Consider the following 26,960-nt stretch of genomic DNA (forward strand, 5'->3'; position numbering starts at 1 on the left):
CTACTGATAAATTTAGTAACTTGACCATCACATAGCTTACCGGTGACAAACCCAAGTCTCTGACTCCATAGGCCATTATTTTAAGTATTGTGATATTCAGTAATATCTTAATTCAAATTGTTCTCTGTTTCTTCATGTGACTTGAGGGAGGATATTTCCCTGTTATCCTTTTAGTATATTGAGAAAAAAACGGTAACTGCATCTTTCAGAACACATACATACACTTCCAAGAATGTAGAAATTGAGAAGATGTAGTGCCTTGAAAAATATTTCAGATATTTGGCCAAACCACTAAGATCATTAAAGTTAGTCCTACTGTGAACTCCTACCTGATCCCCACACATGCAAAGAAATGCTCCTGTTGAATGTAGGAAATTTAATCACAAACTCATTTCAGAAATTCTACAGACTAGCCACATGCCTCCAGGTGAGTCTCCATAACTTCAGTGTTTCTGTTTCTTACATTCAATTTAGAAATATTCTCCCTTTTATATACCTAAAAATATATACGTATGCTCTGTACGGCCTTTAGTAACTGCAAAATAACATCATAAGATCACCTTGGCCTTCCAGGGCTAATGTATGTAGAAATGCTTAAGAGGCTGTTCTTCTGAGGATGAACTGGCAAAAATTCCAGATCACAAGATGGTATTACTGTCTTGAGAATAAGTCACTGGAGCATTCACAAGTGATAAGCTGGTGCTAACAAAGCAATCGGAAAGAAACTTTAAAATAAATGTTTGAAATATTCAAAGATAAAAATGAAGAACTAAATCCATAACGTAAGAAGAGAGCACTTTTAAAATTGTTGCTTTAAAAAAACCCAACAAAACAGATTTTAGAAACTGAATATAATTTAAAAGAAAATTATATAAAATGAAAAATAGTTGCATCATGATGATACTTTTGAGGCTTCTCTCCAATAATAACTGGTACAAAAGCTCCAGGATTCTGAATATGTAATTGTATGTGTGTGTGTGTGTGTGTGTGTGTGTGTGTGTGTGTGTGTGTATGTGTATGTGTGTGTGTGTGATTGAAAATTATACCTTTAGTAGCATAGTTTAGTTAAATAAGGGTAATCACTTTAAAAATCATTAATTTCCATCTCCCTTCTAAAGTGAGGAAAAATGTAATTTCAGGTTCCAGAAACTATACAAGACATAAACGCTGACTAAAATTAAGTGTGGATATAATTATTAAAGAGAATCACCTATTTTGATTTCCAGATTTTTAGTTTTGGGATTATGCTTTCCATAAAGAGATACATTTTGAGGAAGCTTGCTGAGCTATGATTCACTATTTGGAAGTAGTAGTCACGTTGTCTTTATAAATGGAATATATGTTTTTTGATCTTAGGCTTATTAGACAGATATCAAGGCCTAACCTGGCCACACTCTTCCCTCCTGTGGATCTCTGTTGCCTGGAAATAATTCTGGTAATCACCTTGATTTAGAGCAAGCTACTCAGCCTACTAAATATACATCTTACTTCTTTATGTACATCCTACTATCTATCTTGTTAGTTTTTTCCTACTTAATATATGTGATTTTTATTTTATTTATTGAACATTTAAACATATTATACATGAAAGTAAAATGGAGAAAATCACACTACCTCTGCTTAATAATTTCTAGTGAAATATATTTGCAGCATCTAAGAAAAGCATTTGATTACAAAAATGCAGCAAGTATTAAATGATTTTTCCCTAGATTTATTTTCTACCTCGTCTGGCTGATCATATTTCCTTCAATGATTTTAATTAGTCTTTTCCAAGGCATGTGGCTACGGAAAACTTTGTATAAAATAAAAGAAGTAACACCTATAGAATAAGTTAGCAGAAATAACTTGGGCTGCATTGCTGATTCTTGTAATCTCTAAGGATCACTTCAAGGGAGAATTGCTAATTAACAATACCAGTAATCACTAATGGAGTGACAGACTGGGTACCCCAGGGCTAAATCAGTAGATCAGAATATAATCACATGATTTTAAATACTATATCGGATACTTTCTGATACTTAAATAATCTTTGTGGCTTTGGCTTGAAGCTATTTAGATGTATGATGAAGACTATCTCTAAAGAAATAAAAATTAAAATTGGAATCATGGGCTTCCCTGGTGGCGCAGGGGTTGAGAGTCCGCCTGCTGAAGCAGGGGACACGGGTTCGTGCCCCGGTCCGGGAAGATCCCATATGCCGCGGAGCGGCTGGGCCTGTGAGCCATGGCCGTTGAGCCTGCGCGTCTGGAGCCTGTGCTCTGCAATGGGAGAGGCCAGAACAGTGAGAGGCCCACATACCGAAATTGGAATCATCAGTACCATGCCTTAGACTGCCATTGCTGTCTATACTTTCTTATTCGTTTCCATTTATATTCCTTCCTCCCACATAATGGTTTCACTTTAATTCTCAGATCTACAAATTTCTAGCAAGGAGTCATGTTAAACAAAAATGAATGAATTATATGTTCATGCTTCATCTTGATTGATTTTTCAGTTAATGAGTGGAATTTTTTTTTTTTTTTTTCGGTACGCCGGCCTCTCACTGTTGTGGCCTCTCCCGTTGCGGAGCACAGGCTCCGGATGTGCAGGCTCAGCGGCCATGGCTCACAGGCCCAGCTGCTCCACAGCATGTGGAATCTTCCCGGACCAGGGCACAAACCCGTGTCCCCTGCATCGGCAGGCGGACTCTCAACCACTGCGCCACCAGGGAAGCCCTCAACACTGATTTATGATAAAAAAAAACTCTACAGAAAGTGCACAGAGAGGGAATCTATCTCAACATAATAAAAGCCATATATGACAAACCCATGGCCTACATCATTCTCAATGGTGAAAAACTGAAATCATTTCCTCTAAGATATTATTCAACATAGTTGTGGAAGTTTTAGCCATGGCAATCAGAGAAGAAAAAGAAATAAAATGAATCCAAATTGGAAAAGAAGAAGCAAAACTGTTGCTGTTTGCAGAAGACATGGTACTATGCATAGAAAATCCTAAAGATGCCAAGAGAAAAGTACTATAGCTAATCAATGAATTTGGTAAAGTTGCAGGATACAAAGTTAATGCACAGAAATCTCTTGCATTCCTATACAATGATGATGAAAACCCAGAAAGAGAAATTAAGGAAACACTCCCATTTTCCATTGCAACAAAAAGAATAAAATACCTAGGAATAAACCTACTTAAGGAGTCAAAAGACCTGAATGCAGAAAACTGTAAGACACAGATGAAAGAAATCAAACATGATACAAAGAGATGGAAAGATATCCCATGTTCTTGGATTGGAAGAATCAACATTGTGAAAATGACTACACTACCCAAAGCAATCTACAGATTCAATGCAATCCCTATCAAACAACCAATGGCATTTTTCACAGAGCTAGAACAAAAAATTTCACAATTTGTATAGAAACAGAAAAGACCCTGAATAGCCAAAGCAACAATGAGAAAGAAAAAAGGAGCTGGAGGAATCAAGCTCCCTGACTTCAGACTATATTACAAAGCTACAGTAATCAAGAGAGTATGGTACTGGCACAAAAACAGAAATATAGATCAATGGAACAGGATAGAAAATCGAGAGATAAATCCCCACACATAGCGTTGCCTTATGTTTGACAAAGGAGGCAAGAATATACAACGGAGAAAAGACAGCCTCTCCAATAAGTGATGCTGGGAAAACTGGACAGCTACATGTAAAAAATGAAATTAGAACACTTCCTAACACCATACACAAAAATAAACTCAAAATGGATTAAAGACCTAAATGTAAGACCATACACTGTAAAACTCTTAGAGGAAAACATAGCCAGAACACTTTATGACATATATCACAGCAAGATCCTTTTTGACCCACCTCCTAGAGAAATGGAAATAAAATAAAATATAAACAAATGGGACCTAATGAAACTTAAAAGCTTTTGCACAGCAAAGGAAACTATGAACAAGATGAAAAGACAACCCTCAGAATGGGCGAAAGTATTTGCAAATGAATCAACTGACAAAGGATTAATCTCCAAAATATAAAAACAGCTCATGCAGCTCAATATCATAAAAACAAACAACCCAATTAAAAATGGGCAGAAGACTTAAACAGACATTTCTCCAAAGAAGATATACAGATTGCCAACAAATACATGAAAGGTTGCTCAACGTCACTAATCACTAGAGAAATGCAAGTCAAAACCACAATGAGGTATCACCTCACACCAGTCAGAAAGCCCTTAATCAAAAAATCTACAAACAATAAATGCTGGATAGGGTGTGGAGCAAAGGGAACCTTCCTGCACTGTTGGTGGGAATGTAAATTGATACAGCCACTATGGAGAACAGTATGGAGGTTCCTTAAAAAGCTAAAAATAGAACTATCATATGACCCAGCAATCCCACTACTGGGCATATACCCTGAGAAAACCATAATTCAAAAAGAGTCATGTACCAGAATGTTCACTGCAGCAGTATTTACAGTAGCCAGGACATGGAAGGAGCCTAAGTGTCCATCAACAGATGAATGGATAAAGAAGATGTGGTACATATATACAATGGAATATTACTCAGTCATAAAAAGGAATGAAATTGAGTTATTTGCCATGAGGTGGATGAATCTAGAGTCTGCCATACAGACCGAAGTGTGTCAGAAAGAGAAAAGCAAATACTGTATGTTAATGCAATATATGGGATCTAAAAAAAACGGTACTGATGAACCTAGTGGCAGGGCAGCAATAAGGACACAGATGTAGAGAATGGACTTGAGGACACAGTGGGGGAAAGGAAAGCTGAGACGAAGTGAGAGAGTAGCACTGACATATATACACTACCAAATGTAAAATAGATAGCTAGTGGGAAGCTGCTGTGTAGCACAGGGAGATCAGCTCGATGCTTTGTGATGACCTAGAGGGGTGGGATAGGGAGGGTGGGAGGGAGGCTCAAGAGAGAGGTTATATGGGGACATATGTATACAAATAGCTCATTCACTTTGTTGTACAGTAGAATCTAACACAACATCATAAAACAGTCATACTCTAATAAAGATATAAAAAATAAATAAGTAAAAATAAAAATGAAAGTTAAATAAAAAAGATATCACAATAAAAAAGAGGTATGTTTGAGTACTAAAAGACATTTTTTTCACACTACTGCCCCAGAATCTATATTACTGACTATAATAAAATAAGTGACAAGTAAGTTGTTGCTGAATAAATTTCACAAAATTATTTCCCAACACAGAGAAAATACAACAAGAGACTTCAGTGTTTCATTCCATGTTCATTTAAACCTGCCTCATGGCAGGTAGACAATTCTTTAGTCACAAACATTGATCAGTAACATGCTTAGAAGCTGAAGAACTTCTGTTCCACTTATAGAGAGTCTGAAGACAATGTTTTCAGGCTAATTTTTAATTTTGAACTTTAATCTCTTAAAATGCTTCAACCATATAAACTTGTTTTAGGGGACACAGAATTGCAGCAGTTTACCATATAATCTGTTGTGATTTTCTTTATTTTTGTTGCTGTTTCCATTTCATGTGTAGGGTAGAAAGGAACTTGATTATATAAGTCTATTATAACAGATGGGTACAATTGCTAATTTTAATATGAAGTGCCTTCTTTAAGGTAGTTATATGGTTCCCTGGTTCAGCAATCAATAAGAAACCTGAATAAGAGCATTTATAACATTGCTATATTTACGTCATCTTTGGCCATTTTCTTCCATTCTCTCAATCTATATGTTTTGCATTTGCATCATGATAATAAACGATGGCTTCAGATTCTTTCTTCTCACAACCTAAGAAGTGTTAAAAAATCTGTCATGTAAAACACTAATTCTGATTACACTAGGAGAACCTAAAGTTATTGGTATGTTAATTGAATGTGGTTTGGGGAAAAGTGTCATCTGCATTACAGCATTCATTTGCATATTAATAACAAAACTTTGTGCAGCAGAGACATTTTCTGATTAAAGAACTAACGTAAAGCCTTGCTTAGAGATTACAGGATCTCAAATTGCAAACTGAAATAGTCATAATTTCTAAAGAAAAGGACTTCTCAGACAAGCTATTTTCATAAAGGAGCAAAGAAACAGATTGAAACTACTGATACCACAGCTATATTCACCAAAGAGCAAAGAAAGCAATGTTCTAAGGCATGTCACTGAAAATTTCTGGTTCTTTTGAAAAAAAAATTCTCCTAATGATATTTTAAAGCTTTATGGTGGCCAGGTGAAGTTTTCAGAGCACTGTATGGAGGGCTCTTATGAGAGATTTTTTCCCAAGAGATTGGCATTAGGTTGGGAATCTTGGAACACACACCCAGTCTGGTCAGCACTGACTCTGAGACTTTGAATCAGTGATATCAAATACTTGGAAATATTTAAACTGCTTCATATGTCTGGAAATCTTACCAATCCATATGTCTGGAGCCTACTGACAGTCTTTCCTCTAGATTCTATTTTGGAGAGCTCCATTTCTAACTTCCTTAGTCAACCTTGTTTAACTTAGATTTTTAAATAAATGTGTAAAGTTATGTAGACTACCAATAACTTCTGCAAAACTTTTACGAAAGCTGTTTTATAAAAAGATTGCCTTTTTTAAGAAAGACCATTATTTAATCCAGCTGATTCAGACTCTGCTTTGCAATTATGTTGATTCTTTGGCTGAATACAAACTCATCTTATCTCATGAAGATCATAATTTTGTATAACTACACTGCAGTTTTGTAATTTGTATTATATAACGTTCCTTGTGCCTTGATATCCATTCATTTTTTATATTCATTATTTGATTTTTCTTTCAGGAAAAGGGAAAAAGGTTGAACTCAATTTACAAAAGTTTGTAATGGTAAATATAATATATGGTCAACAGCAGAAACTATTTACTAGTACCCTGTGAGGTTTTGTTAGGTGTCATTTTATTTGTGGCTTACATTTTTCTACTCAAGTTACCTTTCTTTCAACACAGGCATAAGATATAAAAAGCTAAATTGTCACTTTCTCCAATTCATAATTAGGTTCTAAAAAAGATGATACTACTGACCAACAATTAGTTATGGCAATGTATTTGCCCTTAATCTTTTGGTCTCTCTTACTATTCTTGTCACTGGCAGAATTTTACCGGTTAAGTCAAGAAGAAGAAATTAAACTGAGACACTTAACTTGACTTCATTAAAGCACTGAGCTAAGTAGTCATAGGAATAGATAATACATTAGACTTGAAACCATATTATACTACACTTAAAAATTATATCCAGAGAGGACCTTCAAGATGGCAGAGGAGTAACACGTGGAGATCACCTTCCTCCCCACAAATACATCAAAAATACATCTACACGTGGAACAACTCCTACAGAACACCTGCTGAACACTGGCAGAAGACGTCAGACTTTCTAAAAGGCAAGAAACTCCCCACATACGTGGGTAGGGCAAAAGAAAAAAGAAAAAACACAGACAAAAGAATAGGGATGGGACCTGCACCTCTGGGATGGAGCTGTGAAGGAGGAAAAGTTTCCACAGACTAGAAAGCCCCTTCACTGGTGGAGACGTGGGGTGGGTGGGTGGAAGGTTTGGAGGCATGGAGGAGAGCACAGCAACAGGGGTGCAGAGGGCAAAGCTGAGACATTCCCGCACAGAGGATCAGTGCCGACCAGCACTCACCAGCCCGAGAGGCTTGTCTGCTTACCCACCAGGGCTGGTGGGAGCTGGGAGCTGAGGCTTGGGTTTCAGAGTTTAGATTCCACAGAGAGGACTGGGGTTGGCTGCATAAACACAGTCTGAAGGAGCCACAGCTAAAAGGGAGGGAGTCCGGGAAAAAGTCTGGAACTGCCTAAGAGTCAAGGGAGCATTGTTTTGGGTTGTATGAGGAGACGACTCAGAACACTGACTAAATGAGCTTCAGAGATGGGTGAGATCTGGGGCTATCAGCACGGACACCAGAGACGGGCATGAAATGCTAAGGCTGTTACTGCAGCCACCAAGAAGCCTGTGTGCAAGCAAGGGTCACTATCCACACCTCCCCTCCCGGGAACCTGTGCAGCCTGCCACTGCCAGGGCCCTGTGATCCAGGGACAAATTCCCCGGGGGAAACACAGGGTGTGCCCCAGGCTGCTGCAACGTCATGCTGGCCTCTGCCGTCGCAGGCTCGCCCCACATTCTGTACCCCTATCTTCCCTCGGCCTAAGTGAGTCAGAGCCCCCTAATCAGCTGCTACTTTAACCCCGTCCTGTCTGAGCAAAGAACAGACACCCTCAGGTGACTTACATGCAGAGGCGGGGCCAAATCCAAAGCTGAGCCCCAGCAGCTGTGCGAACAAAGAAGAGAAAGGGAAATCTCCCCTAGCAGCCTCAGGAGCAGCAGATTAAAGCTCCACAATCAACTTGATGTGCCCTGAATCTCTGGAATACCTGAATAGACAACAAATTAACCCAAAATTGAGGCGGTGGACTTTGGGAGCAACTGTAGACATGGGGTTTGCTTTCTGCATCTAATTTGTTTCGCGTTTTATGTTTGTCGTAGTTTAGTATTTAGAGTTTATTATCATTGGTAGATTTCTTTATTGAGTTGGTTGCTCTCTTCCTTTCTTTTTTATTATGTTCTTATTTTTTTACTTTAATAATATTTTTAAAATTTTTATTTTAATAACTTTATCCTATTTATTTATTTTCTCCCTTTTCTTCTCAGTCGTGTGGCTGACAGAGTCTTGGTGCTCCGGCCAGGTGACAGGCCTGAGCCTCTGAGGTGGGAGAGCTGAGTTCAGGACACTGGACCACCAGAGACATCACAGCCCCAATTAATATCATTGGGCGAGAGTTCTCCCAGAGATATGCATCTCAACGCTAAGACCCATCTCCACTCAATGACCAGCAAGCACTAGTGCTGGATGCTTCATGCCAAGAAACTAGCAAGACAGGAACACAACCCCACCCATTTAGCAGAGAGGCTGCCTAAAATCATAACAACTTCACAAACACCCCAAAACACACCACTGGACGTGATCCTGCCCACCAGAAAGGGAAGATCCAGTTCCATCCACCAGAAAACAGGCACCAGTCCCCTCCACCAGGAAGCCTACACAACCCACTGAACCAACCTCATCCACTCAGGGCAGACACCAAAAACAATGGGAACTATGAACCTGCAACTTGTGAAAAGGAGACTCTCAAGCACAGTAAGTTAAGGAAAATGAGAAGAGAGAGAAATATGCAGCAGATGAAGGAGAAAAGCAAAAACCCACCAGACCAAACAAATGCAGAGGAAATAGGCAGTCTACCTGAAAGAGAATTCAGAGTAATGATAGTAAAGATGATACAAAATCTTAGAAATAGAATGGAGAAAATAGAAGAAACATTAAACAAAGACCTAGAAGAACTAATGAATGAACAACACAATAAATGAAATTAAAAATTCTCTAGAAGGAATCAATAGCAGAATAACTGAGCCATATGAATGGATAAGTGACCTGGAAGATAAAATAGTGGAAATAACTACTGCAGAGCAGAATAAAGAAAAAAAGAATGAAAAGAATGGAGGACACTCTCAGAGACCTCTGGGACAACATTAAATGCACCAACATTCAAATTATAGGGGTCCCAGCAGAAGAGGAAAAGAAAGGGACTGAGAAAATATTTGAAGAGATTATAGATGAAAACTTCCCTAATATGGGAAAAGAAATAGTCAATCAAGTCCAGGAAATGCAGAGAGTCCCATACAGGATAAATCCAAGGAGAAACATGCCAAGACACATATTAATCAAACTATCAAAAATTAAATACAAAGAAAATATATTAAAAGCAGCAAAGGAAAAGCAACATATACCATACAAGGGAATCCCCATAAGATTAACAGCTGATCATTCAGCAGAAACTCTGCAAGCCAGAAGGGAGTGGCAGGACATATTTAAAGTGATGAAAGGGAAAAACCTACATCCAAGATTCCTCTACCCAGCAAGGATCTCATTCAGATTCGACAGAGAAATTAAAAGCTTTACAGACAAGCAAAAGCTAAGAGAATTCAGCACCACCAAACCAGCTTTACAACAAATTCTAAAGGGACTTCTCTAGGCAGGAAACACAAGAGAAGGAAAAGACCTACAAAAACAAACCCAAAACAGTTATTAAATCATAATAGGAACATACATATCGATAACAACCTTGAATGTAAATGGATTAAATGTTCCAACCAAAACTCATAGAATGACTGAATGGATACAAAAACAAAATCCATATATATGCTCTCAACAAGAGACCCACTACAGACCTAGGGACACATACAGACTGAAAGTGAGGTGACGGAAAAAGATATTCCATGCAAATGGAAATCAAAAGAAAGATGGAGTAGCGATTCTCATATCAGACAAAGTAGACTTTAAAATAAAGACTATTACAAGAGATAAAGAAGGACACTACATAATGACCAAGGGATCAACACAAGAGGAAGATATAACAACTGTAAATATTTATGCATCCAACATAGGAGCACATCAGTATAAGGCAAATGCTAACAGCAATAAAAGGGGAAATCGACAGTAACACATTAATAGTAGGGGACTTTAACACACCACTCACACTAATGGACAGGTCATCCAAAAAGAAAATAAATAACGAAACACAAGCTTTAAATGATACATTACACAAGATGGACTTAATTCATATTTATAGGACATTTCATCCAAACACAACAGAATACACTTTCCTCTCAAGTGCTCATGGAACAGTGTCCAGGATAGATCATATCTTGGGTCACAAACCAAGCCTTGGTAAATTTAAGAAAATTGAAATTGTATCAAGTATATTTTCCAACCACAATGCTATGAGACTAGATATGAATTACAGGAAAACAGTGTAAAAAATACAAACACATGGAGGCTAAACAGTACACTACTAAATAACAAAGATATCACTGAAGAAATCAAAGAGGAAATCAAAAATACTTAGAAACAAATGACAATGAAAACACGATAACTCAAAATCTATGCGATGCAGCAAAAGCAGTTCTAAGAAGGTAGTTTATAGAAATAAACTCCTACCTCAAGAAACAAGAAAAATATCAAATAAACAAACTGACCATAAACCTAAAACAGTTAGAGAAAGAAGAACAAGAAAATCCCAAAGTTAGAAGAAGGAAAGAAATCAAGAAAATCAGATCAGAAATGAAGGAAACAATACCAAAGATCAATAAAACTAAAAGCTGGTTCTTTGAGAAGATAAACAAAGCTGATAAACCATTAGCCAGACTCTTCAAGAAAAAAAGGAAAAGACTCAAATCAACAGGATTAGAAATGGAAAGAAGTAACAAGTGACACTGCAGAAATACAAAGGATCATCAGAGATTATTACAAGCAACTATATGCCAATAAAATGGACAATCTGGAAGAAATGGACACATTCTTAGTAAAACACAACCTTCCTGAACCAGGAAGAAATAGTAAATGTGAACAGACAAATCACAAGCACTGAAATCGAAACTGTGATTAAAAATCTTCCAACAAACAAAAGCCCAGGACCAGAGGGCTTCATAGGCAAATTCTATCAAACATTTAGAAGAGAGCTAACACCTATTCTTCTCAAACTCTTCCAAAATATAGCAGAGGGAGGAACACTCCCAAACTCATTCTACAAGGCCACGATCACCCCAATACCAAAACCAGACAAAGATGTCACACACAAAAAAAGGAAAATAACAGGTCAGTACCTCTTATAAACAGAGATGCAAAAATCCTCACCAAAATACTAGCAAACAGAATCCAACAGCACATTAAACGGATCATACACCATGATCAAGTGAGGTCTACCTAGGAATGCAAGGATTCTTCAAAATACGCAAATTAGTCAATGTGAAACACCATATTAACAAAGTGAAGGATAAAAACCACATGATAATCTCAATAATGCAAAAAATCTTTTGACAAAATTTAACACCCATTTATGATAAAAACCCTCCAGAAAGTAGGCATAAAGGGAACTTACCTCAACATAATAAAGGCCATATATGACAAACCCACAGCCAATATCATTCTCAATGGTGAAAAACTGAAAGCATTTCCACTAAGATCAGGAACAAGACAAGGTTGCCAACTCTCACCATTATTATTCAACATAATTTTGGAAGTTTTAGTCACAGCAATCAGAGAAGGAAAAGAAATAAAAGGAAACAAAATCAGAAAGAGAGGAAGTAAAACAGTCACTGTTTGCAGACGACATGATACAGTATAGGGATAGTCCTAAAGATGCCACCAGAAAACTACTAGAGCTAATCAATGGATTTGGTGAAGTCGTAGGATACAAAATTAATGCACAGAAATCTCTTGCAGTCCTACACATTAATGATGAAAAGTCTGAAAATGAAAATAAGGAAACACTCCCATTTACCATTGCAACATAAAGAATAAAAGACCTAGGAATAAACCTACCTAAGGAGACAAAAGACCTGTATGCAGAAAACTATAAGACACTGATGAAAGAAATTAAAAATGATACAAACAGATGGAGAGATATACCATGGTCTTGGATTAGAAGAATCAATATTGTGAAAATGACTATACTACCCAAAGCAATGTACAGATTCAATGTACTCTCTATCAAACTACCAATGGCATTTTTCACAGAACTAGAACAAAAAATTTCACAATTTGTATGGAAACATAAAAGACTCCGAATAGCCAAAGCAAATTTGAGAAAGAAAAACGGAGCTGGAGGAATCATTTTCCCTGAATATAGACTATATTACAAAGCTACAGTAATCAAGAGAGTATGGTACTGGCACAAAAACAGAAATATAGATCAATGGAACAGGAAAGAAAATCCAGAGATAAACCCCTGCACATAGAGTCACCTTATCTTTGATAAAGGATGCAAGAATACACAGTGGAGAAAAGACATCCTCTTCAATAAGTGGTGCTTGGAAAACAGGACAGCTACATGTAAAAAATGAAATTAGGACACTTCCTAACACCATACACAAAAATAAACTCAAAATGGATTAAAGACTGAAATGTAAGGCCAGACACTATAAAACTCTTAGAGGAAAACATAGGCAGAACACTCTATGACATAAATCACAGCAAGATCCTTTTTGACCCACCTCCTAGAGAAATGGAAATAAAATAAAATATAAACAAATGGGACCTAATGAAACTTAAAAGCTTTTGCACAGCAAAGGAAACTATAAAGAAGATGAAAAGACAACCCTCAGAATTGGAGAAAGTATTTGCAAACAAAGCAACTGACAAAGGATTAATCTCCAAAATATAGAAGCAGCTCATGCAGCTCGATATCAGAAAAACAAACAACCCAATCCAAAAATGGGCACAAAACCTAAATAGACATTTCTCCAAAGAAGATATACAGATTGCCAACAGACACATGAAAGGATGCTCAACATCACTAATCATTAGAGAAATGCAAATCAAAACTACAGTGAGGTATCACCTCACACCAATTAGAATGGCCATCATCAAAAAAAAATCTACAAGGGCTTCCCTAGTGGTGCAGTGGTTGATAGTCCGCCTGTCGATGCAGGGGACATGGGTTCGTGTCCTGCCGGGAAGATCCCACATGCCGCAGAGCGGCTGGGCCCGTGAGCCATGGCCGCTGAGCCTGTGCGTCCGGAGCCTGTGCTACGCAACGGGAGAGGCCACAACAGTGAGAGGCCCGCATACCGCAAAAAAAAAAAAAAAAAAATCTACAAACAGTAAATCCTGGAGAGGGTGTGGAGAAATGGTAACACTGTTGCTCTGTTGGTGGGAATGTAAATTGATACAGCCACTATGGAGAACAGTATGGAGGTACCTTAAAACACTAAAAATAGAACTACCATATGACCCAGCAATCCCACTACTGGGCATATACCCTGAGAAATCCATAATTCAAAAAGAGTCATGTACCACAATGTTCATTGCAGCACTATTTACAATAGCCAGGACATGGAAGCAACCTAAGTATCCATTGACAGATGAATGGATAAAGAAGATGTGGCACATACATGCAATAGAATATTACTCAGCCATAAAAAGAAATGAAATTGAGTTATTTGTAATGAGGTGGATGGACCTAGAGTCTGTCATACAGAGTGAAGTAAGTCAGAAAGAGAAAAACAAATACTGTATGCTAACACATATATATGGAAACTAAAAATTAAAAAAAAAATGGTTCTGAGGAACCTAGGGGTAGGAGGGAAAAAGACGCAGATACAGAGAATCATCTTGAGGACACGGGGAGGGGGAAGGGTAAACTGGGACGAAGTGAGAGAGTGGCCTGGACATATATACACTACTAAATGTAAAATAGATGACTAGTGGGAAGCAGCTGTATCGCAGGAGGAGATCAGCTCCGTGCTTTGTGATCACCTAGAGGGGTGGGACAGGGAGGGTGGGAGGGAGATGCAAGTGGGAGGGGATATGGGGATAAAAGTATACGTATAGCTGATTCACTTTGTTATACAGCAGAAACTAACACAACAATGTAAAGCAGTTATACTCCAATAAAGATGTGGATGTTAAAAAAATATATATCCAGCTTCTTCCTGGATATCTTTGCTTGAATGCTTCAGAGATACTTGTATGTTCAAAAGTAAGTTTACTTTCTTCCTGCTTCACCAGACCTGTGCTCATCTTTTCATTTTCCCCTATCTTTTTGAATAGCACCATCAGATACCTAATTACTTAAATCAGAAAGCTGAGAATTATCCTCATTCGTCCATCTTATTTAGCCTTTAATCTCACTGGGGATAAAATCTATCCATTTTTTCACTTTAACGTTCTTGAATTCCCCCTCCTCTCCATCCTCACTGCAGTGGCTTTATTTCAGACCACTATCACCTCTCTGCTAGAGTTCTCCAAAAGCCCCATGATGGGTTCCCATGCCTTTGATCTTGTTTTTATCCAATCCACTCTTATGCTGTTGTAAGAATGACTTTCATAATGCGTAAATGTGACCATGCCATTTCTCTGCTAAGAATCATTAAGTGGCTTTTTAACTTTCAAGCTGAAATCTTCAAAAGGCTTTGGCATGTAAGAATCTTTCATATCCTAGCAACTTTGACCTCACAAGTCCTATCACCTGCCAGACTTTCTTCTGTTCTCAGGCCATACTCACCTTCCAGCTATCTTTAATCATGGCATTCTCTGTTTTCTTTCTGAGCCTATGTACATGTTCTGTATATATAGTCTGAATATACCTTCTATTTCTGCTTAGCTAATTCTTATCCTTCCTTCAAGCTATTATGAAGATTTTTTTTTACCCTTTCTGCTACACTTCTGGGTTTTCATGCACGTTCTAAGAATTGCCATAACATCCCATGTTTGCTTTTATTTAGCATTGATTAAGTTGAATCACAATTGTCTTCCACTAGACTTAACCCAGAGATTGTGTCTTTTACATTGTTTCCTCGAATTTCCAGCACAGTGCATAGCATACAAGTTTGTAATCCAAATGTATTTGTTGAGTAAATGGTTAAACGAAATAAACTAGATTAATTTGCAACTCATTTAATTTTTCTTGGTTTTATAGCAATGCAAGCAAGCCCATATGCAGCATAATCAATATATCTGCCTAGTTGACAAAGGACTCCTATGTAAAGCTGTTCCATACATGTAGAGAAGTCACTTCTACATTATAATCCTTACTACCTACCACACACATTGTGCGCTAAGCTTAAAACCTCAGAAATATCCTTGACCCTTTTTCTCCTTAACTGTTCATACCCAGTATTCAAGAAGTCCTTTTGATTCTATGCCCCAAATATCTCTTGGAGGATTTACCTACATTTTCTCTTAATTCCTACAGCCACTGTATTAACTTCTGCTCTAATCATTTCTCGTGTAAATGGTTCCCCCTAAATAGCTTCCCCTTCTCTGATCTCACCCTGTGTAGACCACAGAATAGACTTTATTCTGAAATATCACTGCAGTCATGATTGTAAAATAGAAATTTACTAATATCATTCCATACTTTAGATAATTCAATAGTTCTCTCTTTCACATAAAAGTCAAGATTTTAAAGTATGACAGAGAAAATGTCCTATTTATTCCAAATCTACTTTATTTTCCTCTTGGGCACACAACTAAACTCTATTTCTCAGATTGCATTACTGATAAACAACACTTCAACTGCACTGGATTTCAGACCATAACATGAATAAACAATGCAACAGTTAATTTTGCTAACCTGATGAGATTCTAGAGTTAAAGCCTCTAGACTTACTTATAGTGACTAATATATTTGATAACTATAACACTGTGGTGAAGAGCATGAGTTCTTAAATTACAAATGAGTCATGGATCCAACCTCACTATATATGGGAATTTAGGCAAATCACTGTCTCAATTCTAAATTTAGGTTTTCTCCTCTAGAAAATGGTAACAATTTCATTGGAATGTTGCCAATTGAACATATAATTAGAAGCCAGTAAATACTGGCTATTATTAGCTGTAAAACAGAGATAATAATGTTATGTTAAGATTATCTGTTTACTCATTGAAGAGTAAATGAGATAATTTGTGAAAAATATTTAATGCAGTACTTGGCACATTTTATGTGCTTAAGTTAATAGATGTGCCTATTATTATTATTATAGTAGTATTATTATCACTAATATGAATTGTACCATTCAAATTCCTGACAAGATAGTGGATGATATTGACCCTAATTTTATTAACACTTCAAGCAATTCTAAATCTTAAATCATGGTAATCTCTCAGCTATTCAACAAGATGTTGCTTATACAAACATTATCTACTGTTAGTTTGGATGAAAAAGGAATACAGAGACAGCACTGACCATTTACACCTTTAAATATCATCTCCTCCCCCACAAGAAATTTGTGAATAATTAACAAAATGCACGTTGCTTTTTCACTATGGACCAAGAGGTAGGAGGAAGAGTTAGTCCAAATAATGAAAAAGTTGACAATTGTTACTTGAATGAATGAAATTTGCTCTGTATGTTGTATGTCTCCATTTTAGTTTGGCAGTGGCTTTAAAATTTCAGTTATGTTTGGCCTATATGCCACTGGTGTTTAATATCATTTCAAAAAGCTATAATCTAAAATATAACTATATATGGAGAAAATGGAAGAACTTGATAATATGCTATTTAAGTATATATAAGAAGATATTTTAAATCTACTTCAGACTCAGATATTTTTAATTTTATAAGTCAAGAAAGTTACATACTGTCACAAGTACATGATTTTCACATACAGGTACATTATAGCATACTCAAAACTACAACTGCATTATGAATAATAGCTGTGATTTTAGAAGCTGTGAATGAAAATGAAACAGTATGATATTTTCCTCTCCTTAGAGTATAGTTAGTCTAGTTAAAACATGCTGGTATAGATTTGAGCAGGTAATAGTTGACTGTATTTTAAGGCTGGAGGCAAAGCCCAAGGTGCTAACTCAAGCAGGTCATTAGCACCCTGGTAAAAGTGCTCACAGGGTATATTACGTCTTTCTATTTGTGCATTTTATACATTATATTCATTATTGAAAATGCTAAAACTATTTGGGTTAAATAATACATGTTAGCATAACTTGATAATTTATTAATTTTACCTTGTAAACCGACCATTTTTCTGTTATTCTTTCATACTTAATTTTCCTCTTTCTATCCACCTTATTTCTCTCAATAATAATGAATAATTACAGAGTTGTTTTCACACCTTGGTATTTATGATGCTATAAAGTCTATTAGGCAAAAATATAATATTATATCTCCCAAAAAGTTTAGAAATTTATGTCTGTACTTGGTAAATACTTACTAAATGTTTATTGTTGATTGAATTACAAATCAAGAATTTGGCATTTTGATGGGCAGACCAATACTTTAAAGATTTTTAAGAAATTAGAGAGTTGTAGCTCTTAAATATGAAAGTCTTATCTGTGAAATTCAATTTATTAAGTACTTATTGAAAATAACTCTTTCCCATGGCTACTCTCCTTTCCACACTATTGAATGGGACCATTTCTTTTCCTCTGTTGTCTTTGCTGGAGGTTATTAGATATTTTTAACTTCTTTCATCTTCTCCTGGCACTTATGTATTTTTTCCCCTGTCTATGAAATCAAGCCTTGCTCATTTGAAGACTCTGCCTTCCACTTATTCCTGCACACCTGTACACTTCACTGTAATCTGCTCAGCACATTCAAGCTTTCCTATCTTCTTCAGACACTTTAGCACTTGGCTTAATTTTCCTCTAAGAGGTCACAAACAAATATTTTCAGGGGCCAGATATCTAATGTAAATATGTGAGGTGGAAACTATCACTAAAAGGGAGTTGTGGAGCCTGTGGCAAAGATATAGAGTACATTCTACTTAGACACATTCAAACTTAAAACAGAATTTACTGTTGGATGCCAGGCTGTAAACCCTGTCCATGGGATGGAGCAAAAACTCCTTAGCATGCCCTATGCTATGCTTCAACATCTGGCCCTTGCCTTTAAACTCAGCCCATCCTCCTGCCATTCTGTGATATGCACACAAGATTCCAGGTGCCCTGAAATACTTGCATCCACCTCTCTCCATCCTTTTTATCAGCCTTTGTACCTTTGCACAGACTGATCTCTCTGCCTGGTTTCCCTTTCCCAGTGATCACTTTCATATCTCTCTAAGACTGCTTGGAAAATTTCTTCTCAATCTTCAAGTCATTGTTCAAGTACTACCTCCTTTGAGAAACATGCACTGAAATCAAGTCAGTGACCTGTAACACAATGGCTGCGTAACTATTACAGAATTTAACTCGTAAAAGTTTAATTATTTATCTCTTACACACCCAATAAGGCTGACAGTTCTTAAGAATGTGAATGTCTAGCTTTAACCTTAGAATATCTTGTTCTCATTACTTCTTACATAGATATTGGCATGAGTATCCTGTATCAATTAGTAATTGCTTTCTACTATGAAGTTTTATTTGCCTCACATAATGAGACTAGAAAAGTTAACCACAATGCCATTAGTGACCTTATTCTTATTTTTTCAATTAACCTTTGTTAGCTTATACATAATACCTCAAGGTTACAAGATAGCTGCTCCACTTACAGCATCACAGCCATATTCTAGGCAAGAAGAATCAGAATAGCAGAAGGTAAAAGGGCATGTGCTGGCTGGGTTAGTTCTGTTGAGAATTATTTATTTATTTATTTATTTAATAAGATTATTTCTTAATGAATTTATTTATTTATTCATTTATTTATTTTTGGCTGCATTGGGTCTTAGGGTCTTTGTTGCTGCACACGGGCTTTCTCTAGTTGCGGTGAGCACGGGCTTCTCATTGTGGTGGCTTCTCTTGTTGCGGAGCACAGGCTTTAGGTGCACGGGCTTCAGTAGTTGTGGCTCGCAGGCTCTAGAGAGCAGGCTCAGTAGTTGTGGCGCATGGGCTTATTTGATCCATGGCATGTGGGATCTTCCCGGACCAGGGCCGTACCTGTGTCCCCTGCATTGGCAGATGGATTCTTAACCACTGAACCACCAGGGAAGTCCTAGATTTTTTTCTTAAATAATAAGTTACTCCTAATAATATACATTGGGACAAAATTTATGTTATGTGGACACTAGGGGGAGAGCTGGGAAATAACACATTTTTAGTTGGATCCATTTGCACCATGAATAAAATCAGGCTTTTTTAGTAAGGATGAGAATGACTGTTGCTTTCCTTCTATGTTTCCTGCTCATTATCATTTAACATTTCTTTGTGGCCTTCACAGGGCCTTTCCACACAATAAATTTGAATAAATGTCTGTAAATCAATAGACTGTTTTGGAGAGGAAAATCATGGGAAAACAATAAGAAATCACCAGGACAAATACAAAAAAATGAATGTAGAAGGATAGTGTTGCCTGAAAAAAATGTACAACCTAAAAGTTGAGAATTATGTTTTATTCAAGGACAATACGGATGACTATAGCCTGGGATACCTCTGAGGAACTGTTCCAAAGAGGTAAGGGAGAATCCAGGATACATAGCAGTTTTTGCTGAAAAAAACCATGTAGTCAAGCATCAGAAGATGTGCTTTTCTATGCTTGGGAAGATGCAAGAGTCTGGGCTCACTGAAATTATTCCTTTGATATGCATCTTAACTATCTAGAGTGAAAATCCTGTTTCTCTCCATCCTGAATTCTTCTCAAGGCATGCTGTCGGGAGGTGGCTACAGTGGCTGATGGCTTGATTGCAGGCAACATTTGTTGTTTACAGAAATGGCATTTTTTTCTCCACAATAGTTTCACTTCTGGAGTTCATTTAGAGTATATAGAAGTATAAGCTTATCTTTGAAAGAAATGGTGCACACAATAGGAATGCCAATATGTAGCACACTTGTACATGTCATGACTGAGAAAGTCTCTTTTTTGGAGTCCCCGCTGGGCTCAGTTCAGGATTCTTGGTAGTGTTGATGCTCAGGATCATCCCATCCAAACTTGTTTGGCCTGTTTCTCATTTTCTCATAGGTGTCTTCTTTTCTTGTTGACATCTGACTAATTTGCTACTGGCCAATAGGTGATAATGGATTAATACTATGCCTTGTCTCAGTAACATATTAACACTTTAACAGAGATATTTGAGGAAGTAGGCTTTAATACAAGGAAATGAGTAAATCTCAATTCCTGGACAGGTCTGTGGCAGAAATAGTTGTGGATGGGTATGATTTTTAGCAACCTCAATTCAGAAGAAAAGGTAATATTCACACTGGGTCAACTTATTTTGCTCCCTGAGATATTTAGGATGATCAACTTTATCTGAATTCTCTCCTCCTCCAGGTAGCCCCACACTTAGGTGCACTCTTCACCAGCGCTAGACTTTTATCTGCTGCGTGCAACCATTTATAAATCACAACTGCATAACTTCTCTTTCACTTTCTTCTCTTATGCTCTTATGCATAGAGTTCCTAAAAAATACACATAAACAAAATCTCTCTTTTTCCACCTACAACCTGTTCCATAGACCACGAGTCAAATGGGATAAAGGTTTCCTGATGATCTTGCTCTTCACTGGGAACCCCTCTCCAAGTCCAGGCTGTTGGAGACAATTCACATCACAAAGAAAGCTGCTTGTTCTGAATGTGCATGAACCGAGCCCTGCCAAGCCCTGACCATGAGTTCTTTGCCTCATCATCCACACCTGGATTATTATAACACTCTCATAACCAGTCTCCTAATGTCCAGTCTCTCATCTTTTAATCTCTCATCCCAGGCTACCAGAACCTTCTGAAACAAGCATCTCAAATACATTATTCTCCCCCTTTACTCTCTTTAATGATCTCTAATTTTCAAATATTTAAGCATGGTATGAAATCTAACCTCTAAAATCCATAGAGATACTAAATAGATTAGTGGTGGCCTTGGGAGGGAGGCAGGCTGGGGGTTAACACTAAATGTGTATGAGGGACCATATTGGGTGATAAAAATGTTCTAGAACTGATTTATGGTGATGCACAGCTTGGTAAATTTACTTTAAAAAATCATTGAATCGTTCACTTGAAACAGGTGAATTTTATGATACGTAAATTATGCACCAATAAAACTATTTCTTTTCATATATGCATCACACCTTCCTTGTTAAGGTGATTACTCGGTTACTGCTCCTTTCTGCTCCTTTGGATATGGACAAGTCCTTGGGAATCCACATGGAAACTGATGCCGATGCATTTGACTGAGGTTTCTTTCAAATCCATGACTTGAAGCAAAGGTGTGTCCAAATAAACACAAGGGCATTATTAATAATAGCCATGCCTCTCCCCTGTCAAGTTTCCACCAACATACCTATGCACTACTTCTTCAGATTGTTGGTCTTCTTTACCAGGGGAGTTTTCCCAAGACATAGACTGAGAAATGTAAGGCAAATATAGAATAGTGTCAGAGATACTTCAGGGACATAGTAACTACCTCCCCTCTCCCCCAACCTCCCACAGCTTTAGGGTTAGAAGTTTGAAAAAAAACATAGTCTTGAGACAAAATGGGGATTATGACCAACAGGGGAGTGTTTTCCCCATATTCTCTTGACCTCAGTGCCCAGTATAAATTCTCACCAAGAATCCAGAGTCTGAATTAGATATCACTAAAACAACCTCCTCCTTTTAGGAGCATTAATTGCCCTTGAGATCCCAAGGTTACACAAGCAGTAAGTCCTAGACTTAATAAGTAAACACAGGTATTTTAACACCAAATGGTGTGTTTTTTGTAGAAAAATAGATTCAAACAGTATCAGAACAAATTGAGCTGTTGAATATGAATTCCTCCAATCAGCCCGTCCATTCTGTTTTCTTTTTTTCTTTCAATTTATTTATTTTTTGGCTGCATTGGGTCTTTGTTGCTGCATGCAGGATTTCTCCAATTGTGGCAAACGGGGGCTACTCTTTATTGCGGTGTGCGGGCTTCTCATTGCGTTGGCTTCTCTTGTTGCAGAGCACGGGCTCTAGGTGCGTGGGCTTCAGTAGTTGTGGCACGTGGGCTCAGTAGTTGTGGCACACAGGCTCAGTAATTGTGGCTCATGGGCTCTAGAGCACAGGCTCAGTAGTTGCGGTGCATGGGCTTTGTTGCTCCATGGCACGTGGGATCTTCCTGGACCAGGGCTCGAACCCGTGTCCTCTGCATTGGCAGGCAGATTCTTAACCACTGTGCCACCAGGGAGTCCAGCCCATCCATTCTTGATGAACAAAAGAGGGAGTCCTGAAGAAAAGCTTGTCTTACTGATGAAGTCAATGGTCTTGACTAAGAACTTGCCCTTGAACTTCTTGGCCTCCAGACCTTGCAGGTCATGAATGACAAAGGCCATAGGTTTCAGTATTATTATGGGAGATTAAGTCCGGTTTCTCACTGTTGATACCTTGGTTCTCAGTAATGACAAGTCAATGAACATGCAGGGGCCATAAGGTTCAGTTCCAGTGATGAGACACTGAAACACTCAGCTACTGTTAAGGTAGAGGGTGTCCAGTTGAGAAAGATTTCTAGAGAGAAGCGTCACAATCTTATAACCAACTGTCTCAGTTGGAGATCAGACAGAAACAATAGGCAGAGTGACCTGCTAGGGGGTCATGACCATTTTACTCTATTTAGCTTATATAAAATTCTCAGAAGTCAATCTTGCATATATACATGGTCGAAAATTATCTTTGTTTTGCAGTTCTGTGGCATGTTCTCACACAGATTCTCATTGTCTTTTTATCAAGAAAAATAAAATATTTTGCTAAGTAACATTTGCAATAGCCACGTGTGATGCTTTTATACTTGCTTTTGTTTCTTATTCTACCTGAATTTTTTTTTCCTTTTGGCACTTCAGAGTGTAAAAACACATTCCATAGCGCTATAAAATGATAAATATCATCCCCATTCCTCTCAATCCTCATTTCTTTGCTAAACCTCTGTGAAAGTATAAGGTACCATTTTATACTGGCACTCTATGTATTGCTGGCTCTGACACATCTTTCCTGTTTCTGAGAGATACACAGGAAAATAACAGGGCGTCTTCAGGGACCATTATATGTCTGGGGGAAAAACATTCAGAGATTGTCTGTAATCCCTAACAGAGCATTGTCCATAAGCATGGGGTGTTTGAAGAGCTACCTTTCTTGATTAGGAGGTATTTTCATTTGTGTGCTCTCCTACGTCCTCTTATATACATGGGTGGCACTTATATTCCATCATGACAGTGACTACTGGGCTGTAACAATAAATATGGTTTTATTTTGTTGAACAGTTTTTATCATTGCCAATATTGAGTCTCTTTGACAGTATATAACTGTGCAATATTAGATATTTGGAAGAGGGAGCGTAGTTAAATAGACATACAATCTTTTGACTATTATATTCCCTTCTTGAAAAAAAAAGTAAAAGTGATAAGATACAAAACAGTGCAAGTAAAAATATAAAGATGAACATAGTATGAGATACTTCCAATGTTGAATTAAGTTCAGAAGAAGAATATTTTAAATGATACCTCTCATTTTAATTCATGATGTAAATACTGAGGTGTTTACTATTTTACTTCTTAGAGATGGTATGAGGGTTAAATCAGAGTATCCAAAATGTCTGTCAAAGATTTTTCTTTAACCTCTAGAAAAAAAGCACTGTTTCTCATTTATAAATTTTCCAATATTTTCTTGTCACCTAATCTAATAACAAGAAACTAGGACTGATTTTATTATTATAATTGCAAAAATATTACTAGAAAAGATGATAGCATAATTTTATGAGAATGTGTGTTCCACCAGGCAGTGGTATAAAATGTCATAGTGGATAAAGGACGTTCCATTTGAGAAAGGCATGGTTTGTTTATGAAAGCACAAAACTACTCAACTTTATTGCTTTCATAAGTATAATTCCATTGTAAACTTGATTAGAGGATATTATGCTGTGAAAACTTTGGAAAACCTGTGTCTATATCTTTGAGCACATTTGTCAGAGGTGCATTCACTTGACATTTTCTATTCTTATTTTCTATATTTTATTTTTACTACTTTTATGCGTCATTTTGGAAGTGCCATTGAGTTTCATGGGTTAGATTGTTTAATAGAAGTTCACTGGATACATCCCCAAATCTATTTACTTGGCTTAAATAAAAAAACGTTTAGATTTGCACTCAGTGGCATTTTCTTACTCCATAGATAATAGTTCTGTTTTTCTCTTCCAAATAAACCACGTCCCCAAACCAAGCACACACCGACAACAAGTAGTTGAGCTGTGACTACCTCCTGCTTATAATCACCAGCAAAATAGAGAAAAATCACAGATTCTTTCTTTCTAACAGTGTTGCTAAAGAACACCTCAGTATTAGACAGAAAAAAAATATGTTTGCTGGAATCTGAACTAATGAATTGTCAAGATGCCATAAATGAAGTGAAAGTAAGTTTCTATTTTACTTCAAAATATGTAAGCACTTTTTGAGAGGTTTGTTCAGAATGATAGTTTAAAAATATTTCCTGTAAACAAATATGGAACATTGACATTTAATGTAGCATATGTAATTATATATATTCTCTAAAAGAGGAAAAAGGAAAACAACCTTTCTGGTCATGTACATTATTCCATTTTTGGCTTGAAACTCTATATTTTACATTAAAAAGAAACATGAAGCTGTATATTATCACTTAAGAATATGGCAATGGAGAAAACTATAAAAGACATATTCAGTTGAATAACTTCAAAAACTAAACATACAGGCCAATATGAATGAAACAGAATTTACTCAGGACTTGTTATAATATGGGTGCCACTGTTAATTTCACAAACTATGTCTTTTAAGTTTCCTAAGAACTTTTTAAGATTGTAGTAACCAGCATCTTAATAGCTGAAGAAACGTGAAGCTCAGAAAGTTCAGAATCATGTCTACTTAAAAGCTTTAAGGGTCAGAGTCAAGTCTGTAGTGGTTTAAAGTTTATGTTCTTTTCACCACATTATATCAAAATTTGGTCAAAATTTAATCTATGCAATAACATGGATCAACATGTCCTCTAATTGAGGCTGGGAGGTCTTACGTATTATTGCCCAATTACTACATTGAGAGTTTGGGAGAAACTCTCTTATCACACATAATCGAGACTGAAAGTTTGTTGTGTATTTGAAAAAGTTGGTTGCATGGGGACTCATAAAAATGCAATATATGCATAAATTAAATGTTTAGTTTAAAATAAAAACATATAAATGACAATTTTTGTAAGTCCAGAGCCTCTTTTGAGTGCAGATCAAAAAAGCTTTATGATCTCCTTTTTTGCAGAAACCACAAGCATAATACATTGTGTAAAATTTCAAATATTTATTTCTTCAAAATGGAGAGAATTAAGAAAATTTGAGAAGCAAATTAAAGATATAATCCTTTACAAATCTTGTGATTTTTTTCCCCTAATACTTTTCAGTTGTCTTACCCACACCAAATTTGGCAGCATAATTTTTTAGCAACTACATTTATTAGAACTTTCAAAGTTATTCATTTAAATTTAACTGGAACAACATTTTTTTAAAGCTATATTTCACTAACCTAACTTCTACGGTTTATTTAGTATTTAATTATTATGTAATGTAATAACAAGGCAATTTGCATATAGATATATAAAGAAAAACTAATGACTCTTGGTAAGCATGCAAATTTAATTGTCAGAAGAAAAAAAATGCAAAATTATATGAAAGTGTTAACCATGAGCTTTTAGTTTACCCCGGTTATCAATTGCTATACTTTTATATAGGTATAGGGAGGGATGATGTGTCAGTTAATCCAGTGAATCAGTTAACTAGAGGTCAATTAATTGAAATATATAGAATACAACAATATGAAAAAATTAGCCCATTAGCCTAATTCATTTTAAAGTGTTAATTCTATTATCTATAATAGATAATTATAGTCATGATTATATAATAATGATTAGTGCTAACAGGTGCAATAACTAATATGATGAAGTTAATATATGCAATAGTTTAAAAAAAGAAGATAATTAGCAAATATTGAGCACCTTCTATAAGTCAGTCTTTTTTTATACTTTATCTAATTTTATACTTGTGATATCTTCAGAGGAAATATCATTATCTTTAGTTTGCCTGTGAGCAAATGGAGGCTCGGAAATGGAAGTATTTATCAAAAGTCATAGAGTTAGTAAGTTCAGAATTGTAGTATATCTTTCTTTTGTACCAAAGGAACTAAAAATTCAGCAAGAGTTTATCTTATTTTGTTCTGAGTATTTCTCTAGGTGATGGGTTGATAGTAAGAATGACCAGCAAAGTCTTTACTTGATGGAAATTGTTTCTAGACTAAAACCAGAAATTAAACAAGTTAAAGAAATATTATAATTTTAGATAGTGATAAATGTAAGGAAAAAAATTACAGTGCAATATAATAAGTAAGATGGGTAATATTACATAAGATAGATTTTAAGAATTTGAAACAAAATGTTAAAAATATTTATGATATAGGAATTTTTGTTTTGAAATTATTATTAGGGTTATTAATAACATTTACAAAAATTTACTACTTAAATGTATTTTAATATGTGTTACTCTACCAG

The sequence above is a fragment of the Leucopleurus acutus genome, assembly GCF_964270905.1.
Source record: "Leucopleurus acutus genome assembly, chromosome: 11".
NCBI classification, from domain to species: Eukaryota; Metazoa; Chordata; class Mammalia; order Artiodactyla; family Delphinidae; genus Leucopleurus; species Leucopleurus acutus.